Genomic DNA, 25344 nt, shown 5'->3' with positions numbered 1-25344 from the left:
CAGAAGGGAGGCGACCTCCGCCCGAAGTACGGGGGCATCCCTGCCTCTGATTGAGGTAAAAGGACGTCCCAGAACTTGGGCGGGCGTGTAGCGAACTGAATCGCGTAGCCGAGACGGATCGTCTTCCCCAGCCAGCCTGACAGTCTGGGCAGGCTCCCAGAACTGTGACAGGGGGACTAGAGGTTTGATCTGCTTCATCGCCCCCGCGGAGGGTGGTTCGATGGCTAGCAGTACGGATTCCTTGCCGGGGGAGGCCCCCCGGGGAAGAGATCGGCTCTGCCATTCTTCCTGCCTGGCGACTGCGCAGCTCAACGCACTGTCTGACTGAGAGTGCTGAGGGCTGGTGTTTATACTCGACATTGCGCTTTGCCATGACGCAACATCGAGTTTGCCGTTCACCGTCGTGCAGAGGGTGAGAACGGCTGAGGTAACCCAGAGAGAGAGGAAACTCTCCTTTTTGAGAGTAAGTGGGCGCCAGCCCCCCGGAGGGGGCCAGCAGATGGAGGGACGGGGCAGGATCCGTCCCTATCCGACTTCCCAGCGATGTGGCTGGGGTCGGGCCCAATGGTAGCCTCGATCCCCCTGAGGTGTTCCCATGACGGCCGCTGCCCCGCGGCTGCTGATGGGCGATGGTCTCCTCTTCGCTGTCTCCTCCAGGGGGCACCTGCCCAGAGCTGGAGGGCGTTGAAGAGGACCAGGGCTGCTGGGAAGCAGACGGTGCACGGGACTCGACGGCCGAGGCGGCCGAGTTGTGGCACGGAGGACTGCTTCTTACTGTCGAGAACCCTCCAGGGAGGCCGCGTGCGGGTCTCGCGCCCCCCCCGCGTGGGGGGTGAGCGGGGCCGCTGCGGCTCGACAGTAACACCAACCAGCTCCCCCTTGCGAGACAGGTACGTCAAGAAAGCGGACCTTCTCAGCTTTACTCATCTGCGCAAGTATATGCCAGAGGAGTTTCTCATGGACCACAAGTGTGGACATCGTCCGACCCAGGGCCCGCGTGGTCACCTTGGTCGCCTATAGAGCGAGGTCGGTGGCGGTGCGGAGCTCTTCGGAGATGCTGTGAATACTGTTGTTGAATTTTTCCAAGAGGCCAAACATCAAGCAGCAGCTTACTTAAGTGCAGCCCCAAAAATACACATGCTCCTCATACAGTCAACAGCATAAGCAAAGTGTAGCCACTCGTACCAAACCCCTATAACCCCCCCTGTTCTGTAGAAAAATTAGTTTGCTCAGTCTCACAAGATGTTGGTTCGGCATCGAGATGTCGTCCTCAGCTCAATGCCAAAAAGGGTAATTTGACCCCCCAGAGATACGGGAACGAGTACTGCGTAGCAGGACGCTATGGGGAAAACTCATTTTTCCAGTGTCCTCAGGTTACTTCGACTGAAGCGACAGCCATGCAGCTTGTAAGCATGGCCAGGAATGCAGTACTCGTTCCCGTATCTCAGGGAACCGAGGTTACGTACTGTAAGTAACCGAGTACATTCCCTATCGATACTTCACTCGTACTGCGTAGCAGTACGCTATGGGGAACCAATACAATCCCGCCGTGCTACAAAAGGAACGACAACTCAAGACCACCCCGGAACAAGGTTCGGGGGACAAGCATGAGCAGGGAAGCCCTGCAGAGCAAACAGGGCCAAGCTAAGAGGTGGCCCAGTCCGGTAATCGTCCCAAGACAGTGTGCCTAGTGCCGGCACGGTTGGAGCAACCCTAGGCCGGCAACCTAGTGTAAGTCCTTAAGCAGAGAGGACCCGAGCCTTTAAGGCCGGGACATCGAGACTATGGAATCTGGTAAAAGTGGACGGCGATGCCCAACAGGCCACCACACAAATCTCTGCTATAGAGGCACTGCTAGACCAAGCCCAGGACAAGGCGATACCTCTAGTAGAGTGGGATCTAACTCCCATGGGGCATTGAAGGCCCAAGGAAGAATATGCTAGCAAGATAGCCTCAACTATGCATTTAGAAAGGCTCTGCTTCGTGACTGGGGACCCCTTGGTGCGGTCACCGAAGCAGACAAAGGGCTGTTCCTAGCCCCTGAAGGGGGCGGAAAGCTCGATGTAAACCTTCAGTGCTCTGACGGGGCAGAGCAGGTTTAGCAGAGCGGTTTGTGGACCACCCTAGAGTCAGGCCCAAATTCAAGGCAGGCAGCGCTCACAGAGAGCGCCTGTAAATCGCCCATGTGTTTAACCGATGCCAGCGCTAGCAGCAGAGCGGTCTTTAGCATCAGGGAACCAAGGTCCACAGATTGCAAAGGCTCAAAAGGAGAGCTCTTCAGAGCAAATTTGTTGGCTGGGAGACAGAGCGCTTTTGGCGAAGTTGATCCTGAGCCACAGGCATTCTAAGTGGCTGAGGAGAAGGGACCTGTGGGACCGTAACTCATCCTCCGACTGTGCTAGAATGAGCCAGTCATCAAGGTAGTTCAGAATGCGAATTCCCATCTGTCTGAGAGGGGAAAGAGCCGCCCGCGTCCATGCACTTCGTGAAAGTGCGAGGAGCTAGGGACAGCCTGAGCCATGTATTGATAAGCAACCCCTTTGTAGGCGAATCTCAAGAATTATCTGTGATGGGGGCCTATCTGGATGTGGAAGTATGCGTCTTTCAGATCCAGGGAGAAGAACCAGTTCCCTGGGCATATTTGCGAGAGGATCTGTTTCAGAGTGATCATTCTGAAATGCCGTTTCATGAGGGCGTGGTTCAGAAGTCTGAGATCGAGGAGGGGGCGGAGACCGCCATCCTTCTTTGGCACGAGAAAATAGCGGCTGTAGATGCCTGACTCGGCCTGGGCTGGGGGAACAGTCTCTATGGCTCCTTTCCCCAGCAAATTCATCACCTCTGTGCGCAGGACGTGAGCATCTGCGCCCTGCACTCGGGTGGGAAGCAGCCTGCGAGCGAATTGGAGTGCATAGTCTCTTGCTATCATTCCCAGAACCCAATCCGATACCCCGGGGATGGCCTGCCAGGCCTCGGCCCGTGTGGCAAGGGGTTGAATGTTTTGCAGGGGCAAACCACCTGGCTGGGGTTTGATTCCCGTGGTAAGAGGAAGATTGCTCTTTTACTGACAAAATTTGTGTTTTATTATTTTTTCCGCTAAAACAGTGGGTTGCAGAACGGGCGCTAGAATGAACCCAACATTTACAACATGACATAAACACACAGTTTTGCCGGCACCCGGAACAGAACGGGGTGCTTGGGCGCTGAAAAGAGCTTGCTTGGAGGGAGGTCCAGCCGCGGCGAGACCTGGGTCCTTCCTCTTGCTCACCTGAGTCTCAGGGCGGTGCCTAAGGCACAGGGTCCAGCGTGATCTTTGGCCGGGGTCCCTGGCACTGAGGGTGAGGGAAACGCCTTCCCGAGTGGGATCGCTGGCGAGTCTCCACTATCAGCGGCATCTGTGTAGCAGGGGGAGCGGCTCTCGCCGGCTGCTGTGCAGGCACTGGCTTCGGCCGGGTAGACGAGGACCTGGAGCCCGGTCGTTTTGGCAGGAAGTGTTTCATGGCTTGCGAAGATTTCTGCGCAGCCGTGAAGCGTTCTGCGAAGCTTTCCACCACGGGTCCAAAGAGGCCCGTGGGAGAGATTGGAGCCTCGAGGAAGGGAACCTTGTCGGCCTCCTTCATCTCTGTGAGCGTCAGCCATAAGGGGCCCTCGAGCACCATGAGACTGGCCGTTGATCTGCCTATCGCCTGGGCCGTGGCCTTGGTGGCGCGTAGAGCAAGTTCCATCGCACTCCGCAGCTGTTTGAAGGATGCTTGGTCGCCCCCAGACTCACGAGGCGAGACGGCGTGAGCCCGCACTTATCCGAGCACTTAGATCCTCTACCCCACTGCTTTCGTCTCACAACTTGTTGCTTGGAAGAAGGCGGGAGGGCACGAGGGGCAGATTCGCTTTCTGAAAAGAAAGCAATCCGCGAGCACAGAGATGAGAGACTCATGCTCTCGCAATGAGAGCATTCCGTCTCTTTGAGTGCTTCTTCGGCATGGGAAGCCCCCAAGTCACTTGCTGTGACTATCAGCAGCATGCAGGACAACCCCGCACGAGTACAAGTACGGCGCAGCATTTTACAACGCAGCAGGAATTTGCTCAGAAACAATATGCTCTTTTAGAGTCGCTGGATGGCGGCAGTGAAAATACCGGTGCTGCTGGATAGCGAAGCCGCTGAGCAGGAGGTCGAATCCGCTGCAGGTGCTTTTCAACGGCGAAGCAATCAGTCCCGAGTAGCGAAGGTAGAGTCGTCGCTGACGGAGAAGAGATCTGAGGACACTGTGGCGATGTGTCTGCTTATATAGCTATAAGCCCCGCCCCCTTTGGCGGGCTCCATTGCCATAGGTCCGTGCAGCTTTGCTGCCATTGGTTTAAAGTTTTACTTTTCTCAAACCAATGGCCGTGCAGTTTCACTGCGTTATTGGAAAAAGCTTCAGTCATCGGAGAAAAAGGAGTTTTTCCCATAGCATCCTGCTATGCAGTAAGAGTGAAGTATCGATAGGGAACTAAGTTTCCTCCTGCATTTGAGACCTTTACAGTGGTGGCAAAGGGTTTTCCCTGAAAGGCAATCCGTTTCGTATGATCAGGGTTACATGCAAATACCTTCGTTCCCTAATTATATGGAAGAAACCTTGGTTTCTGAATCAAGGTCTGAAATTGGGGCCGCAATGTCTCAGGAAGGTAGTGACGACGGATGCGTCCCTCACAGGCTGGGCAACAGTAGTGGAAGAGAGCAGCATTGCCACTGGCACAATAAATTGCCTGGAGATGTTAGCTGTACAATGGACAATAAAATACTTTCTCCCAGTCCTCAGAGGCCGTCATGTTCTCAGTGGTCTCTTTCATAAATCATCAGGGGGTGCCTGAGGTATTGCCCTCTGTGCAAACTGGTGCACCAGGTTCTCCTCAGGGCCCAGGAGATTTTTTTTATCACTAAGGGTGATGTACATTCCTGGAGTCCAGAATGTGGGAGCAGACATTCTCTCAAGGCAAGGGCTGGGGCCTGGGGAATGGAGACTCCACCCTGAAGTGGTGAAGCAGATTTGGGTAAGGATTGGTTGAGCGGACATTGATCTCTTTGCATCTTGAGAGACATCTTGTTGCCGTCTGTGATTTTCACTGACTCATTCAGCCCTGTTGGGACTGGATGCCATGGTACATTTTCACTGACTCATTCATGCCATCTTGTTGCCCTCTGTGATTTTCACTGACTCATTCAGCCCTGTTGGGACTGGATGCCATGGTACATTTTCACTGACTCATTCAGCCCTGTTGGGACTGGATGCCATGGTACAGTGTCTGTATGCTTTTCCCCCAATCGCTCTGCTCCTGTGAGTTCTAGAGAGAGTTCAACAAAAAAGGATCAGTGCCTTACTAGTAGCCGCATTTGGCCAGCCCAAGTATAGTTTTCAGATCTTCTATCTCTCCTGGTGAGCCATGAGAGATTCCCCATTAGGAGGGACCTTCTAACTTAAGCAGAGGGCACAATATATCACCCTTGCCCAGATTTATGGAAACTGTGGCTTTGGCCACTGAGGGGAGACAATTGTAAAGTATCGTATTGACTTTAAAGTTCTTTTAATTACTTATACTGTAAAGCCCTAAACGGTTTAGCCCCTTCCTACATAAAAGAGCTTCTATCTTATTATAAGCCATCACGCTCTCTAAGATCTCAAAACTCTGGACTTTTGATAACACCTAGAATAACTAAATCCAGCAAAGGGGGTAGAGCTTTCTCATACGTAGCACCTAAACTCTTTAATAGCCTTCCCGATACTATTCAAGGGTCAGATACACTCTCCCGATTTAAATCTAGGTTAAAGACGCATCTTTTCAGCCAAGCATTCACTTAATGCACAATGTGCTAAATTAATTAATTAATTAATTAATGAACAGCAGCTACGCTAATTATTGTCTTTTTGCCCTCCTCCCCGCCTCAGGATGCCCATCCTGAGGTATGGAGAGATTACGTCAGGACCAGATGAACGTTTTATGCCCATCCCTATCTAGAGATTACACCAGCTCCAGCTGAACATCCCGTGCCATCCTCCTGCTAGAGCCTGCGGACTGACTGACCATCCCAGCTCCATCTCAGGCAATTCCATCACCACCCAAGAGCAAAGTGACCATCTGACCATCCCAGCTCAGGCAATTCCATCCCCAACCAAAAGCAAAGACGGACTACTTGTCACATTAACCCTTTAAAGCCGGATGCGTCATCGCCGCATTTTACCAAGCGGTATTCATTTAACCGTAACTCTTCAACCATTTATGCTATCAAAAACATTTGAATTGCTCCTAAAAGTAGATAAATTGAGCTTTTTGATCATGTATTTATTACGGTAATCACTTGCGTTTCATAAGCCATTTGCTGCAGTTTTCTTGGAGAGCGGTAGAGGGCAGATATGAAAAGGGAGTGACGGAGTGCGACAGATTAGAGAGTTTATGAGAAAAATAAAAGTAAAATAAAATAAAAATAGGCAAACGAAACATGGCGAAGAGTAAATATACAGCATCAGAGGTGATTGAGATGCTTTTTAATAATGAAACTGACGGTGTGCGAGACTCTTCTGACCCAGAGTCTGCATATTCAGAATATGCTCTGGGTGTCAATCCAGACGTGGAGGGTTAAGTAAATGTTGTCTCATGAGAAATGTCCATAAAATAGGCTTAGACTTTTTTGTTTCAAAATACCAGTTTCACATATCTTGTGTTGTGTGTGTATGCCTTCATGCACATGCCTGGATTTGTATGGTTGTGTGTGTGCTCTTATATGCGTGTATGTGTGCACAAGTAACGTTATGCGTGGACATACATGGCATGTGTATGGGGTGTGGTTTATGCATATGCATTGCAAACTAAGCAATCAGTCATGTCGATGGTCGCGTACTTTGCCGTGACCAATGACGTGTGATAAGAAGCGTGAAACTTTCGTCGCTCCACCTATCGCGTGAGAAGCTACGTGTAAGTTACGCGACGTCTGCGCTGTGTGGTCTGAAGTAACTTTCTGCTTGTTACCACAAAAAAATAATCAATATGTTTGCTTATATAGTAGAACTCTAATACTGGAATGCAGAAAGTCAGTTGTATTACTTAACGCAGCTAGTTAGGAAAAGGTCAATTAAATCTTGCAGTAAGCAGATTTTGTCTACAGCAATTGTATAGACGCAGTTAAATGAACAGAGTGTCCAAATAGCCCGCCTTGTTGGCAAAAGACAAAGTGTTGAAACGACACTGTTTAAAGCAGTGACTCCAGTGGCGTAAGGTGTAAAGTCTGTATGCTTGGCATGGGAGAGCAGCGTTCAATTCCACCTCTTGCTGAAAACGCTCTTTAACCTTTTCTATTACCATGAAGCTACGCTGTTGTAACACGTGCAGAATGTGGCTTGACATTGTCTTGTTGAAATAAGCAGGGATGTCCCTTAAAAAGATGTCACTTGGATGGCAGAAAATTTTGCTCTAAAACCTGTATGCACCTTTCAGCATTAATGGTGCACTCACAAAAGTGCAATTTGCCCACTAAAACACCCCCATACCATCACAGATGCTGGCTATTAAACTTTGCTCTAATAACAATCTGGATGGTCCTTTTCCTCTTTAGCCCGGAGGGCACGACGTCCATGATTTCCAAAAACAATTTGAAATGTGGACTCATCAGACCACAGCACACTTTATCACTTTTCATCAGTCCATCTTAGATGAGCACGGGCTCTGAGAAACCGGTGGCGTTTCTGGGTGTTGTTGATGTATGGCTTTCGCTTTGCATGGTAGAGTTTAAACTTGCACTTGTAAATGTTGCGACAAACTGTTTTAACTAACAATGGCTTTCCAATGTATTCCTGAACCCACGTGGTAATATCCTTTACAGAATGATGTCTGTTTTTAATGCAGTGCCGCCCGAGGGATCGAAGGTCATTGGCATTCAGTGTTGTTTTACGGCCTTGTCGCTCACGTACAGAGACTTCTCCGTATTCTTGGAATCTTTTGATGATATTATGAAGTGTAGATTATGAAATACCTAAATTCCTTTCAACCTTAAATTGAGAAACGTGTTCTTACACTGTTGGACTATTTGCTCACACAGTTGTTCACAAAGTGGTGAACTGTGGTCCCATCCTTGCTTGTGAATGACTGAGCCTTGTAGGATGCTCCTTTTATAACAACAGTTGCCCCTGTCCCAGCTCTTTCGGAACGTGTTGCAGGGATCAAATTAAGAATAAGGGAATAGTTTCAAAAGACAATAAAGTTTATCAGTTTGAACATTAAATATCTTGTCTTTGTGCTGTATTCTATTAAATATGTCATGGCTCTGCTTCATTTAGTCATGTTTTTCTTGGTCCTGTAGCAGAGCCATTGCAAAGCCTTAGGTTTTGTGTGAGAAGACCATGGTATGTTTATCTTCTGATATCTCATGTGTTTTCTCGTGTCTTGTCATTGGCCCTGCCCCTCTCGTCTCATGTATTGCTTTCCTGCCGTGTCTAATGTTTCCCACCTGCCTTCGTTAATTATCCTTCGTTTGTCTACCCTTTAAATAGTCCTCATGTTTCATTGTCTTGTTGCTCGTGGATTACGTTGTACTGTGTATGTACTTGTGTTCAGTGTTCCTGTTCTTTGCCTTCTCTGTGGATTATACGTTTCTGAGTACCTTGCCCTGCCCTTGTTCACCGTCTGTGTTTTATAAGATGTTGTGTTGTTGTTTTATAGTTAGTTTATAGTGGGTTCTGTTCCCTCGAGTTCTTGACAAAATATGGGTCAAAAAGGAACCAAATGCAAGTCATCGTAATCAGTTTTAATTTATGTTTTATAAAATGTCCCAACTTCATTGGATTTTGGGTTTGTGTATCTTTGTGTCTTAATTTTCTACATAATCCACTGTTTGGCACTGACCGGGCAAAAAACAAGGTGGATTACTGCGCCACCCTGTGGCTATTCACCAAATTCAGTACAGTTGATTTCAAACACATGACTGTACTTGTTCTCATAATGGAAAGCCATTCAGATTACACATCATTAGATGTTACATAATGACTAACTGCTGTCTGTGAAATAAAAAAATAGAGTAAGTGGAAAATATTAATACCTAAAGGGAATCAAAGATGTAATGACTTGGTTCAATGATTCAGGGGAAATATAATTTTGATTCAAGGGTCATTAAAAGACATACAAATCAGATTCGCTTAATAGGACTAGGTGTCATAATCCCACTATTTCAGCACAGTTAAATTGCCCAAAATACAGTGTATGCCGGGTTTCACAGACGAGGCTTAAAGTTTTCGTTCACCCCCCAAAAAACTGTCATTTACTCGCCCTCATGTAATTTCATACATGTATAAATAATTTTGTTCTGGTGAACACCGAGAAATATATTTTGAAGAATGTTGTTAACTGGCCCCTATTCACTTGCATTGGTTTTGTGTCCATGCAATAGAAGTGAATGGGGTCCAGTGCTGTTCGATTACCAACTTTCTTCAAAATATACAGTAAACTCACTTTGCACTCCCTTTAAATCATGCTTGTACAGTAATACAGCATACAGTAAACTCACTTTGCACTCCCTTTAAATCATGATTGTCCTACTTATTTGTAAAAAAAATTAGTTGCTGTATTTTACCAATAAAAAGTTAACGTCAATATTTCCCAACCCTGTTCCTGAAGGCACAACAAACACACACATTTTCCAACACTTCATAACCACATCTCAATCAACCTTTTCATCACAAATCACCTTTTCAAGAAATAAAGCAGCCAGATGAGGGAGATATCAAAAACGTGCGCTGTTGTTGTGCCTACAGGAACCAGGTTAGGAAACACTGGCCACAAGACCAAGACAATGTTTCTTCTATGTTTTTAGAAATTATACATGCATGTTTATCCCAGACTATATATGTTTCTTGTGCTGCTACGGTAGGCCTTACAGGGGTTCACATCAGGGTTTCTTTTGTATGAGAAAACCATTTCAAATCTTGAAGTCCCTATTAATGAACTGGTCTGAATCAAATGATTTGAGGAGACATGAAGAAGAAACAGAACAGATGGGATGTAGGGAGTGTTAAGAAACCCATAGAACAGTACATTTAACATGTAAGTTAAAATCAGGCTATGACCAGTTTAAACGTAATAAATAATAAAAACAATCTTTTTTATTTGTACCTTTCTTCTGTTTTTGAATTACCTAGGCAGCAATTAGGCTATCACCTTTAACACACACATAAAAGATCAGCAACTAACACCTGGAACATTTATATACACATATATACACAACTAAATAAACATTTATTTCTTCATTTACTACTAAGTGTCTACACTGTTTTACAATCCACAAAATATGAAAACTGAACTTTCCGCGCGTACGTTTGTCCACGCGTACATTTGTCCAGACGCCAAGTAAAAAAATCCTTTCAAAGCAGGTCCGCCCGTATGGAAGGCCGTTGTATCAATATGGAAGGCAGTTTGATCAAAAATGTCTTTAGACGTAACGTATACAGACGTTCGACGCGTGGACGGGTTATTGCGCCTAAAGACGTAATTTCGTCTACAGACGTTAGACGCGTGACGCGTAATTGCGTGTAGACGCGTAAACCTTAGCGGCTCCGTTGTCAAAATAAGAGTCACATCCAGCAATGCAGACCCTACTGATATTTTATCTTTGCTACTCTTTTCTGTTGGCTGTTATACTTATTTTATTAAAACATGGCAATGGTACGCTTAATTTAATGATTAAATCAATAATCATTAAATGATTAATATGCAAATTTGTCCTATGGTGTGACAGCAAAAATGTAGGAAAAAACTCAAGAATGAAGATAAATCTCTCTTATGCTATTTTATATGATAAAATCCCTGTTATGTTATTTTATATGATAAACAAATATTAATGACATAAAATGATGTAAAACTAACCAATTTATTCGTCAACTACCAATATCCTGTGCTGTGATCCAAAAATAAAATGTTAAATATAACAGGGCTGCGTTTCCTGATAATGTTATCTCTTAGCTATGAAGACTCTGAAGTTACACCTTAACTCAAGTTATTCTTTTTCTAGGCGTATAGCCTACTTCCTAAACTATACCCATAAGGGGTTACTTTCTTACGTCCCACGTTACCAGGTGCTTTCCATGGTGGTGGTGCTGAATAAATATTGATTGTTCGACAATCAATTATTCACTCTATACAAGTATAGAGCACTAAATAAGCACTTTAGAAATAGTTGAAGTTGCATTTATTAGGACTCATAGGCAGAGATGGGACGTAACGAAGTACAAATACTTCGTTACTGTACTTAAGTAGATTTTTCTGGTATCAGTACTTTACTCCACTATTTATTTTTCTGACGACTTTTTACTTTCACTTCTTACATTTTTACGCAAATACCTGTACTTTCTACTTCTTACATTTTCAAACCAGGCTCGTTACTTTAGTTTTAATCTGTATTTGATGCACAATCAATATTATTTCTTGTCATTGCGTGACTTTTTCAACCTAATGATAGGTCTGACTAAAAGCCGAAGCGCTGTGTGAGGTGGCCACTAGCCAATCAAATGTAAGAAGGCGGGAGTTACTGTTTACAGAGCAAAGCGGTGACCAATCAAATCAAAGAAGACGCAGTAACTGTTCTCAGATCTCGCGCGTGATATTCTGCATTGTGTGGTGACTCGTGAATGGTAGGGTTTTTTAGCGCGAAAGGACCAGATTTTAAATATGTAATTTAGCTATTTAGCTATTCCCATGTTCTACAAACATATACTTCACGAAAGATGTACTGTAGTTCTGTCAGAAGTTAAGGCAGCTCATTAAGTTAAGCGCGTTATTGTTGCTGTTGTTCATTAGTATGTATGAATTGCATGTTTTTTGTTATCGTGGTGTGTGCGTTAAGTTCATGAACGAGTGAAAAATACCTGCTCATTGCGTTGCTTTCGATGAACTAATTATAGTGGGCACTTTTGCTCAAAAATGCGCTAATTTCCTGATTGCCATTTGAAGTGGTTTCTGGACATATCCTATTAGTCTTATTTTCTAATTTTCTTAATGCATTTGCCTTGTTTGATCTGTTTGATCTATTTTCCTGATTTTTATTATATTTTTTCATCTTGTCATGATTAAAATTATAAGGAAATAAAAAACGATCCTTATCAACGTTGATTGACATTGCAATAAAATACTATCACATTATTTTGGAAGTTAAAATTTTGGGCTGGTTTTTGTTGGAGTGAGTAGGTTTTAGTGAGCCTTTGGGCTGGAAATCATCCACCTAATCTAGCAACACTGACATCAGTTTTAATGTTGAACGAGTGTAACGTACAATGTAAGAGGCTAAACATTTAATATTTTAAAGCGAGGCATAATTTCAAGAAATGTGTTTAACCAATCGAGAAAAACAGTAATGGTTACCAAGTAAATTGACTTGCCTAATTAATTATCTCTTTATTTCTCAGTTTTCTCTTTTTGACAAGATCTCCCAAGTGTCTACAACCTTTGTATAATGATATGTCCATGAATGGTCTGTGCTTAAAATTTAAAGGGACAGTTAATCTAAAATTGAAAGCAGTGAAATTCTGTTATAAAATGTTTTGACAATCACAGTACCAAACAGTCATTTCCTGGCTATTACGCATCGCAGACATAGGCTAGTAGTCTAAGAAGCTGCCACGGACCAAGGCGGAAGGCAACACAAAGAATAGCTAAAATTATGGTTGAGAACTTGAGACAAAGGGAATTCTGTCACAATTATTATCAATACGCTTGTCCTTTACACTCTTATCTTACATCATAATTGTATTATAAATTTGTGTTTTTTTCCACTACCTAGGTAGTGGCAAATAGATTTATTCCATCAGTCTTTTTTATGCTTGTGTTCTACATAATGGTAGTTCAGTTGTGAGGTACGAGCGTGACTCTAAAACAGGTAGTAGTATTGGCTACTTTTTACTTAAGTACATTTTAGAGCCCATACTTTATACTTTTACTTGAGTAAACAAGTTTAGTCAGTACTTCAACTTTTACTTGAGTACTTTTAAACATGAGTATCTGTACTTCTACTTAAGTAAAGGATGTGTGTACTTTTGCCATCTCTGCTCATAGGATAAAAATAAACCAAATTGCAAACTAAATCCAACCATCGATATTATTTAATTTTGAAATGAGTGTGAGAACCCGCAATCTCATGTCCAAATGTATCAACCCCGCTACACTAACTGGCAGTATGATCATATCAAAGGATCTCAAACTTTGGGTCGGAGGGTCACGCAAAGCCACTTGCTGTTGCGATGCATTAAAAAAAGTTTATTCCAGTAACTTACAATTACTTGTATAGTTCAGGTAAATAGCCTTAAAGTTTCCTTGCATGACCTGTAATTTACAAGAGTTGGCGACAGGGGGCAGTGTGTATGTGCGTGTGGTTAAATGCGCATGCGTGACACGTGAGTTTGAAACGTGCGAGTGCAGTGCGAGAGGGATGTGCATGTGTATGGGAATTTGCGAGCCATTTAGAGCATCCTGCAGTAAATAAATTGTTTTAATTTGCAACGTCCTTTATAAAAAACATTTCTGAATGTACACTGTGCTGTTCATTTCCTAAAGTTAGGTTATGTCGTGGTATAATGTCCGTACATATATGACGTCATACCATGTGCTGTAAACCTGTTTCGTTTGTGTTTCACAACGTCATACATTTCAGTTACGATTATTTTATTTGATCTATTTGTCATTTGTTTGTTTAAAAGACAGAATATGCAAGGATAGATGTATGCTGACTGTGAACAGTGCAACTGAGGTCTCTAAAAGGTTGTCACTGCCTGTATGTGGTGATTGAGTGAGGAGGTCATCATTATGTGAGTGTTTTTGCTTGGTTTTCATCATAATGTGTCTTTAATTTCTCTCTTAATTGTACATGGATATATATATATGTACTTATGTTGTTGCTTTCTTTGTACAGTATCCCCACTGCCGTATTTCTGTCATATTCTTTAGTTTTTTTTGAAAATTGCATAGGACATGTTGTGTTTTTCTTTGATTGGTAAGACACACTTGGTGGGTCAAGAACCAGTTTTTTGTATTGGCTTGTTGTCCAGAGCTGTGCGTTCTAAAACACGTTTCTGAACCATCATTTCACCTACAACTTAATAATTGAGTAAACCACAAATGAAAATTGAACCCGTTAAATGTGTTCCGAGTGGTAAATCTAAATCCCTGGTCACACTTACAATATCAAGGGAATGAGATTAACAAGTATGCCATTATTGTGCAGCCCTACAATGAGGTATTTTGATATTGAAATGAAACATATTCATTCATGACAAGAAAAAGAAAAAGTAAAGTGAGTGAATGTGTGTTGTTTCCCTATTTTCTATTTAAAAGGTGTGCCATGAGATAGCCTACCTTTGATTATACCTGTGTTTGGGAACCCCTTATTTATATTATCATATATGTTGCTATAGTGTTATTATTTACTCAACAAAAGCGCAGAACCCGGCACATAATCAACAGCTATAGCAGGAAAAAAGAGCTGCATTTAGGGGCTTTGTATTTGCCAAAGTTAGACCAACACGATCCAAAAGCTATTTGCTGCCGTGGCAGGTTAATTTTTCTATCATTATAATTGCAGCATAAAGTGTAGCCAGGTTTTCAAGGTTTAAATGCACTAAAATGCTCCGCGGTTGGCGCCGTCTTTGATTTAGCCAAAAAAAATGCAATTTGACTAAACTTTATTTCACAATCTTTCTCTTAAAATATACTCAAAATTGTTTGGGTTGCCAGCTGATGCACCTGATTTAGATAATATCCTTAAAAAGCTAACAACCATAAGTGTAAAGACAATTATTGCATGAAAACATGTCAACATAATGGTTTTTTTAAGTTCAGAGTTTTATTTGTAAAGACTGCGATGTAAAGAAGCTTTTTTCCACTGTGGCCACTAGCGGGATGTACTCTTAACAGTGTTAAGGTATAGCTAAGAGTGCTCCAGACCAACCTTCCGAACGTATAACTTACAGAAGGTATACTTAACTAAGAACGTTTCGGGAAACACATATTAACGGTAAGGTATAACTTAAGAACGACGTAGCGTTAAGAAGGTTTTGGGAAATGCGGCCCAGATCATTCACACTGTAAAACTCATTTATTCATTGTCTCTCTTAATTTTGTGCATGTTATGTTTCAATGTACTTGAATGCTGTATGTTTCAGGATAAGTTAAGAAGGTTAACCACAGGTACAGTGGGTCGAGGACCAGGCAGACACGCACAGAGAACATCAGACTCAGAATATAAGATGCGCAGAAAATAAAACACAAGTAAAATCCAAGACTCACAGTCAGCTACTAGGCAATGTATAATTGGAATTGAAACATTGCTTGATTTAATGTAAATTTGAATGTCAGTTTATGACATTTATTAATGTAGTAAAGTTAGTAATCTATGCAAGTTATTTTACTGACTTATCTTTAAATGGGTTGATGTCAAATGGAGTTTACATTTATAAATTGTCATTATATGTTTGACGTAAATTTGACTTGGCCAATAATTGTTTACCTTTGAATGTTTTACATTGATTTTGGTTACTGCTTCACTTCTTGAAAAGGTCTCCTACAAGTCATACTTTTACAAAGATTTTTTTGGCACTTCAATCACTATCCTTAAGAAAATTTCTATAACTTTTTATAAATATGTGCCCTGTGTTTATGTTTGGGGAAATACCAGTAGATTTCGCGCCATGCAAGTGAGATTAGCTACACTGTAAAAAATGATTCTGTGTCGTAGTAGATTTCATGAAATTAATTGAGTAAGCTTGACTTAATACAATTGTGTTCTTATTTTTTTAAACAAAATTTAAGCTAAAATTATAGAAATATCTTGGAATTCTAAATGCACAAATAATTGAGTGAATTCAACTTAATTTTATCTTGTTCAACCCACTTAAAATTGTATAAAGGATCTTTATTTAATTATTTTGTGTGGAACTACATGAATTATTTAAGTTAATTTCCCTAACCGAGCAGTGAATTTAGAGTTACCAGCATGCTCTGCATGCGACAGCATTAGGAGAGTCATTTTTGTGAAAAGGTGCTATTTTATGTGCTTTAGAATAAAATGAAAGACTTGATAGTGTTTATTGTTTAGTTGTCTTTAAGATTTAGAAGATATTCTGTTTGTATTTCTGAGTTTCGTGGTTACCATCTTTCAGTAGAGTGGTGCTTGTGCTTAGGTTGTGGGAGAGCTCAAGCTGTTTGTTTTTTCACTCAGTGAACAGTAATGCTGCTAATGTCAGTACTGAGTCAACTCTCAGCTTACTTGTACATCACATATGTTATAAACGATAATAAATGTTAAACTGAAGTTAAAAAAGATCAAGAAGTTATCTCCAATGCTCAAATTAGTTTCTTCTTGATTTTTTTAAAGTTTATCATGTGACGTGCTTAAATATTTTAGGTAATTTTACTTGATTTATTTGTGGAATATTGCGTTAAAAATATGCTTTAAAGTACTTAAAAATATTTTGTGTAATACTGTTACCTTAATTTTTTAAAGTAAATAGCTGTGTCATTTTTTACAGTGTAGTGGGAACTGTGTCATTTTGCCATTGCGGTGACTAAAAAATCCAATTCATTACTTGCAATAAGTTTCGATATCTTAGGCCTATTTTGGTAATTGAATTAATCTTACGTTTCATTCATATAATGAAAAATCAAGTTTTAGGGCTACCCTTTACCAGAAAGAATGAATGTGCATTTTCCCCATATTCCATTTAAAAGTATTTTGGTGGCGAAATAAACCTGTTTATGTGGTTTCTGGAATGAAATTGTTTGAAATATACTGTATGTAATACAATAAACATTTTTTAGCTAATGCTGCTCTCTACATTTTTAACTGATGACATACGGACTATATTTCAGTAAACCGTGCAATTTAAACATAACTTCTGATGTGCATTCATGTTCATGGCATTTATAATAAAAAAAGAGACGACTGTGCGCTTGATCCGCGCTGCATGACACATCACGTGTGGGGTTAGGGGCTACTACATCCCTGAAATTAGTTTGCAGGCAGGGATGTCTGGGTTATAACCAGTCCCGCGTTTGGCTTTTGCGGACCTGGAATAACGCATTCTTAGATTCCTTGTGTGCCCGTTATATTCAATTAACTTGTAAATGAAATGTTTAATCAACCACTGTAAAACAAGCCCATTCTCATGAATGAAATGCGTATAAATAACACGCGCTGTTGCAATATCGTGTAACTCTCCAAAACAACGGGTGGCAAATTTCCCGTTTTTCAAATTAAAATAACGAGAAATACATAATGCATCCCCTAAATGGCCTAGTATTAATCATCATTAATACTGATATAATGATTAATCTTAAAAATCAGAAACAGTTTAGCAATAAAATCCGAACAATATGTAGCCCATACAATTTTCATGAATAATTATTATTTTCTGGTTTTTTTCCAGAGCGCATCATAAATAAATAACATTTTCTGCACTACAGGTTTTGCTTCTTGTTCTGGTGTTAAAGTCTAAAGAGTTTTCTATTGATTTGTTCAACACAACGTGCTTTTATGCTACTAGTTTTTTTTATATAATAGGCTACAGATCAAAACCAAACAGACATGGAGATAGAAATGACATAGAAAACGACATCAATGGATTTATATGTGCTGTAGCCTACGGTGGTTGGAGGTCCCATAGTAAAACAAAAACAGTTCCCTATTGATACTTCACTCGTACTGCGTAGCAGGACGCTATGGGGAAAACTCATTTTTCTCCGATGACTGAAGCTTTACAATAATGCAGTGAATACTGCACGGCCATTGGTGCTTGCAAAGTAAAACTTTGAGCCAATGGCAGCGAAGCTTCACGGACCTATGGCGATGGTGCCTGCCAAAATGGGCGGGGCTTATGGCTATATAAGCAGACACATCACCGTAGGGTCCTCAGATTTTTTCTCCTTCAGCGACGACTTCTACCTCGCTACTTGGACTGATAGCTTCGCCGTCGGAAAAGCATCGCAGCGGACTGGACCTCTCTGCTCAGCGATTCGCTGGTTTCTCAGCAGCGCTGGTTCCTGTTCCCTGCCGCCATTTGGCAAGCTCTAAAACAGCAAATTTCCATGAGCAAATTTCCTGCGGCGTTGTTGCAAATGCCGCGCCGTCACTGTCATTCGTGTGGGATATCCCTGCACGCCGCTGATGGTCACGGCGAGTGCGTCTCATGCTTGGGAGATTCCCATGCTCAAGACGCACTCAGAGAGACGGAATGCCCTCATTGCGAGAGCATGAGTCTCTCCTCTCTGCACTCGCGGATAGCTTTCTTCTCAGAGAGCGAATCTGCTTCTCGATCCCTCCCGCTTCACTCTACGGAGACGAAGCAGCGGGGTAGAGGAACTAAGCGCTCGGGGAAGCACGAGCTCACGTCCCCTCAGCGTGCCTCGCCTTCTCCACAGAGAGAAAATTCGCCGGTTCGTTTTTTTCCCAGGCAGACCAGCGTCCGCCGGCGTGGTCTCGTTTGGCGGAAGCGAATTCGAGGAAGACGACAGCATGTCGTTAGCGGCTTCAGACGGGGAGGAGCTGTCGGGCTCGGTTTTCGACCCCGCCCCGGGTCTGGATTCCGAGCTTTTTCGGGTCCTTACTAAGGCTGTGGAGGAGCTGGGCTTAGAGTGGTCCTCTCCGGAGGAACCCGCTCGCAGCCGCCTGGACGAATGGTTCCTGCCGGGGCGCCGCCAAGCCCCTCGTCAGCGAACTTCACCGTTCTTCCCGGAGGTTCACGATGAACTCACCAGGTCATGGCGCGCTCCCTACTCAGCCCATCTACGACCCTCTTCTTCCTCTGCTCTCACCTTGGTTGACGGCGCGGAGGAAAAAGGATATGAGAAGCTGTCTCCCCTGGATGAGTCGGTGGCCGCACATCTGTGTCTGCCATCGGTTGGACGGCAAAAGCGGCCCATCCCTCTAAGCCGTGCAAAACCACCTCGGCCCTCGCTGGACGCGCATTCTCATCCGCCGGCCAAGCGGCTTCAGCATTGCATTCCATGGCAGTGCTTCAAGTGTACCAGGCCAAACTCCTCCAGGGCATGGACGTGTCCGGTACAGATATCGCGCCCTTCAAAGAACTGCAGAGCGCGACGGATCTCGCCCTACGCGCCACCAAGGCCACGGCCCAGGCGATAGGCAGATCGATGGCCAGTCTCGTGGTGCTCGAGCGCCATCTGTGGCTGACGCTCACAGAGATCAAGGAAGCAGACAAGGTCCCCTTCCTCGATGCTCCAATATCCGCTGCCGGCCTCTTCGGACCAGCAGTGGAGGGTTTTGCGGAACGCTTCACCGCAGCGCAGAAATCTTCGCGGGCCATGAAGCACTTCCTGCCCAAGAGACCTGGGTCCAGACCTGCGTCGGCTCGCCCAAGCCAGCACCAACTCAGCAGCCGGTGAAGGCCACGCCCCCCGCTGCCCAGAAGGTAACAGGAGCTGAGACGCATCAACGATCTCGCTCCGGGAGATGTTTCCCCCACCCTCAGCATCAGGGACCCCGGCCAAAGATCACGCTGGACCCTGCGCCTCAGGCACCATCCTGAGACCGAGGAAAGGAAGAGGAAGGGACCGTGTCTCGCTGCGGCTGGACCTCCTTCAAAGAAGGCTCTTTTGTACGCCCAAACACCCCGTTCTGTTCCAGGTGCCGGCGAAAATGTGTTTTTGTTCCACAATGTGAATACCGGGTCTGTTCTAACGCCCGCACAACCCACCGCTGTTATAGCGGGCACTTATATAAAACACAAACATTGTCAGAAAAAGAGCAACCTTCCTCTTCCACTCTCCACAGGAGTCAAGCCCCCGAAATGCGGCATACCTCCCCAATGCATTCAACCCCTTGCCATATGGTCCGAGGCCTGGCGGGCCATCCCCGGAATATCGGATTGGGTAATGGGAATAATATCTCGAGGATATTCACTCCAGTTTGCTCGCAGACTCCCGTGTTTCCGCGGGATGATCACCACCCGAGTCCAGAGTGCGAATTCACACGTTCTACGCACGGAGTTGGGGAACTTATTGGACAAAGGAGCCATAGAACTGGTTCCTCCAGATCAAACCGTGTCGGGCTTCTACAGCCGCTACTTCCTCGTACCCAAAAAGGATGGCAGTCTCCGCCCCATCCTCGATCTCAGACATCTGAACCGCGCCCTTATGAAAAGGCGTTTCATAATGATTACACTGAAACAGGTCCTCTCGCAAATATACCCAGGGGCCTGGTTCTTCTCCCTGGATCTGAAAGACGCATACTTCCACATCCAGATAGCCCCCCATCACAGACGATTCTTGAGATTCGCCTACGAAGGGGTTGCATATCAATACATGGTCCTTCCATTTGGACTGTCTCTAGCTCCTCGCACTTTCACGAAGTGCATGGACGCGGCTCTATCCCCTCTCAGGCAGACGGGAATCCGCATTCTGAACTACCTCGACGACTGGCTTGTTCTAGCACAGTCAGAGGAAGAGCTAAGGTGCCACAGGTCCCTCCTCCTCAGTCACCTGGAATGCCTGGGGCTCAGAATCCACCTTGCCAAAAGCGCTCTGTCCCCCAGCCAACGGATTTCGTTCCTGGGGGCGGTTTTCGATTCGAACCGTCTACGGCCAGAATCGCACCAGACCGTGCCCTAGCCATTCAGCAGCTCGCGGCCTCTTTTACGCCCGGAGCGTCACGCCCCCTCAAGGCGTTTCAGAAGATGCTGGGTCTCATGGCCTCCGCGTCTCAAGTACTGCAGTTGGGCATTCTTCGGATGCGTCCGCTGCAATACTGGCTGAAACCGAGAGTTCCCCCTCGCGCTTGGCGTCTCGGACGCCTACGCATCTGGGTGGATCAGGTCTGTGTAACAGCTCTAGCCCCATGGAGGAATCCTCTTTGCTTGGAGCAGGGTGTGCCCCTGGGCACCACATGCAGACGAAAGGTGGTCACAACAGACGCCTCCAAAACGGGTTGGGGGGGCTCTGTGTGATGGCACACCGGCCTTCGGCCACTGGTCGATTCAGGAAAAGGGCCTGCACATCAACTGCCTAGAAATGCAGGCAGTATGGCTGGCTCTTCGCCACTTCCTGCCGGTCTTACGGGACCGCCACGTCTTAGTCCGATCAGACAGCATGACAGTGGTGTCCTACATAAATCACCAGGGAGGCCTCTCCTCAAGACGCCTTTTCTCCCTGGTACTTTAGCAGCCCCGTGGCCTATTCCCTTGAGACTGGGCCTCCTCTCTCAGGCAGGCAACACGATTTGGCACCCCCAGCCAGAGCTGTGGGCTCTGCACCTTTGGCCTCTCGACGGGAGCCTACGGTCCTCCCCGAGAGTGTCATGAACACAATATCACAGGCTAGAGCTCTGTCTACTAGACGACTCTATAACCTCAAGTGGTCTGTCTACTCCACCTGGTGTACAACCCGTTGCGCAGACCTAGAATCCTGTGACATATCACTAATTCTGTCCTTCCTGCAAGAGCTGTTGGATAAGGGCCGCTCCCCTTCCACGCTCAAGGACTGGACTATGTGGAAGCAATTGCAGCTTCTCATGCCCCCATAGCGGGCCAAGGAGTGGGAAAGAATGACTTGGTCATTCGTTTCTTGAAGGGTTCCAGGCGGCTAGGCCCTCCTCGTCCCCTCACCGTTCCCATATGGGATCTGCCCACGGTGTTGAGAGCTCTGAAGGGCCCTTCCTTCGAGCCTCTGCAGTCTGCGGACCTCCGTCCCTTAACGCTTAAAACCGCTCTGCTGCTAGCATTAGCATCGGTAAAACGTGTGGGCGATCTACAGGTGCTCTCTGTGAGCCCCTCCTGTCTTGAGTTTGGGCCTGACAACTCTAAGGTAGTCCTCAAACCTAGACATGGTTACGTACCTAAGGTGCTCTCTACTCCATTTAGAGCACAGGTAGTGACACTTTCTGCGCTCCCCTCCTCCGAGCAGGACCAGGAGCTGAATCTGCTCTGTCCAGTCAGAGCGCTTAAGATCTACACTGAGCGTTCCGCCCCATTCAGGAGGTCGGAACAGCTTTTTGTCTGCTTTGGCAACCGCACCAGAGGGTCTCCGGTCACGAAGCATAGACTATCTAAATGGATAGTTGAGGCTATCGCGCTGGCATACACTTCCTTGGGCCTTCTATGCCCCACGGGAGTTAGAGCCCATTCTACTAGAGGTGTCGCCTCTTCCTGGGCATGGTCTAGCGGAGTCTCCATAGCGGATATTTGTGCGGCGGCCTGCTGGGCTTCGCCTTCCACATTTACAAGATTCTGCAGTCTGGACGTTCCGGCCTTACAGGCCCGGGTCCTTTCTGCTTAAGACTACTGCTGGGCTGTGGTTTCCCTCAACCACACCAGCACCTAGCACACTACTGGGACGATTAACTGGATTAGGCCACCTATTAGCTTGGCTTTTCCGCCTTCCGCAGGATTCTCTGCCTCATACCTATCCTTGAGCCATGGCTTCAGGATTATATGATGTTTTCGTTCCACTTGTAGCACGGCAGGATTATACTGGTTCCCTATAGCGTCCTGCTATGCAGTACGAGTGAAGTGTCGATACGGAACGTACTTGGTTACTAACGTAACCTCGGTTCCCTGAGATACTGGAACGAGTACTGCATTCCTGGCCGTGCTTACAAGCTGCATATGGTCGTCGCTTCAGTCGAAGTAACCTGAGGACCCTACGGTGATGTGTCTGCTTATATAGCCATAAGCCCCGCCCATTTTGGCGGGCACCATCGCCATAGGTCCGTGCAGCTTCGCTGCCATTGGCTCAAAGTTTTACTTTGCAAGCACCAATGGCCGTGCAGTATTCACTGCGTTATTGTAACGCTTCAGTCATCGGAGAAAAATAAGTTTTCCCCATAGCGTCCTGCTAGGCAGTACTCGTTCCCGTATCTCAGGGAACCGAGGTTACGTTAGTAACAGAGTACGTTTTTGTAATTTGTCATGTTAATAACGTTCCAAGTCCGTTATCTTATTTACACTTAATCCAGAAATGCATGCCCGGCTACGTTGCTGCCCAGGAAAAGCAAAAGCGAGCGCGATAAAACCATAATAATTCAAATTCTGTGTCCTCATAAACTACATTTACATAAACGAATATTGGAATAGTTTCATGAGCTTAAATCTTCGAAAATAATATTAAAAAATCTGCCATTCCCTATATAGTAATTATGTTCAAAATTGCAGAAGCCCGTTTACATCAGTTCCTTTTCTTAAGTTACACTTATTTTCCTCCTGTGTTTTTCCTGTAAAGCGGCATTGAAACACTTGGAACATTGCAAAAAAAGCACTACATAGAATTTAATTGAACAAGTTAAAAGCTCCAGTAGCAGCAGTTTTTCCTTTACGTATTTTAATGTGGGTCCACAATACTGTAACCCATTGAAATTGGTTGAGAAATGTAAACGTTATTGACGAGTTCGCCAATGCAAATAATAATGATGGCAGGATAATGCTGATAGCAGGGGTAGGTAATATATGCGTATGACGTGCTGTCCAGGGAGCGGGCTCCAAGCACGCCGGTTCCTTCCGAACCCGGAACACTCTCCCCCTGATGTGGGCGAGTGCGCCGAGCTAGGAAACGGGGAGATGAGACGGGGAGGTGGAGGGGTGTTGAATTACTTGTAGAGATGGCGCAGGTGAGATTTCTGGTCTTATTTATAAGGAGTCTCGCTTGAGCTGATAGGATTGCTGATAGCGAACCAGCCGAGATGATTATGTGCTCCGGCTTCTCCCGAACTTTGTTAATGAAACATCATTTATGCTTCATACAAAAAATAAAACGCAGCTTCCTCGTTTACTGGTTTTCTGACATTTTTCGTGTTTTTAACATGATTTTAATCTTCATGTACTGTCGGTAGTGATTCGGATATGCATAATACTGGACAAATATGTGTTATGTGTAATGTTAAAATGCAAATGAGAACTCTCTCGGGATCCCTTAGTGTTCGGGACTCTCGGCTGCAGCCCATGTTGCCCATTGGGTTGACGGCATAATACATATAATTTTACAAATGCACACATTCTTGAAAAACGCGTCGGTAGTTGTTAAGAAAATTTCACAAAGCCATGCTTTCGATGGTCTGTCTGTACCGCTTCTTTTTGAAATGCCCTCTTCTCCCCTGTCGTAAAACCACGCATACGCTGACGTATTCGGAACTAGGACCGTATGCAATGCCACGCATGAGGGAACATCACGTTTGTATGTATAATTCATGAATGACACGTGGTTACGCTAATGATGACATCAAGACTATATGCTTAATCAATTTTATGCAAACCTTTCCGTTTTCTGGCTTTCCATTGGCTAAAACCAATACGTCTGTAGACGAAATTACGTCTTTAGGCGCAATAACGCGTCCACGCGTTATATCGTCTGTACACGTTACGTCTAAGGACATTTTTGATCAAACGGCCTTCCATACATCTAAAGACATTTTTGATAAAACGGCCTTCCATATCCATACGCCTGCGACGTCTTGCGCACTTCGAGTGCAGCTCCGACACGTGAAAAGTGACAGAGAGAGGACCATACCTTGCTAGAGGTTATACGGTCTTTGCTTTCTTGTAGCAGACATGGACTTTATCGCCCATTCTCTGATGCCTGAAAGATGAAAACACTCTCCGCTAATCTCTTGCAGAATTAGTTTGTCCTCCATCACTTTTAATTTATTTATACATTCAACACAGGTATCAACTAAAGTTGCCATTTATTGAATGTGACAATAGAGGACCATTAGTGGGCCTTCAAAACACAGTCAGGCCATTGAAGCGTGTGGTAACCTGCTCACTGTAAAGGAAACAATGTGGATAATTTCCAAGGCAAACGCTCTTCGACCTGTTTAGTGTCCTCGCAGGCTAGACTGTAATGGTCAGTGTTGAGGACACTTGGGCTGCTATTATTATTAGTAGCGTTGCCATGACAGTGAACAGACCCAGCCCTTGTATAGCCACTTTTATTCCACTGCCCCCTCCTAAGTTTATGAAATATGTACAACGCAAACAGAGGTGGGGTTGATGTGCTTCTACCGCTACTAACTGCTACATGTCCAGGGCTGTTACTTATTTATAAGATGTAGAGAATAAGTGCCAAAATGGGCTTTCATCTTTTCCGCTCCTCTTCACACAGAAGTCACTTTCTGTAACCCTATGTTTACATTTAAAACTGCCCTCAAAAGATATAACACAAATGATAACAAAAATCTTAACAGAGTTAAGAGCAAAGTCTTGGGTTGGGTTTCTACAGTTTGTACAGTATTTTGGTCTTGCTATAGTGTGTTGGTAGAAACAGTGAAAATGTGATGTTCTTACTGACCTTTGCAACGTAGGGCATATTGCATTAATGTAGAAAAACAAACAGAAATGGGGT

Source organism: Triplophysa rosa, linkage group LG2 (genome assembly GCF_024868665.1).
Source record: "Triplophysa rosa linkage group LG2, Trosa_1v2, whole genome shotgun sequence".
Lineage (NCBI taxonomy): Eukaryota > Metazoa > Chordata > Actinopteri > Cypriniformes > Nemacheilidae > Triplophysa > Triplophysa rosa.
Note: the sequence above shows the minus strand (reverse complement) of the source record.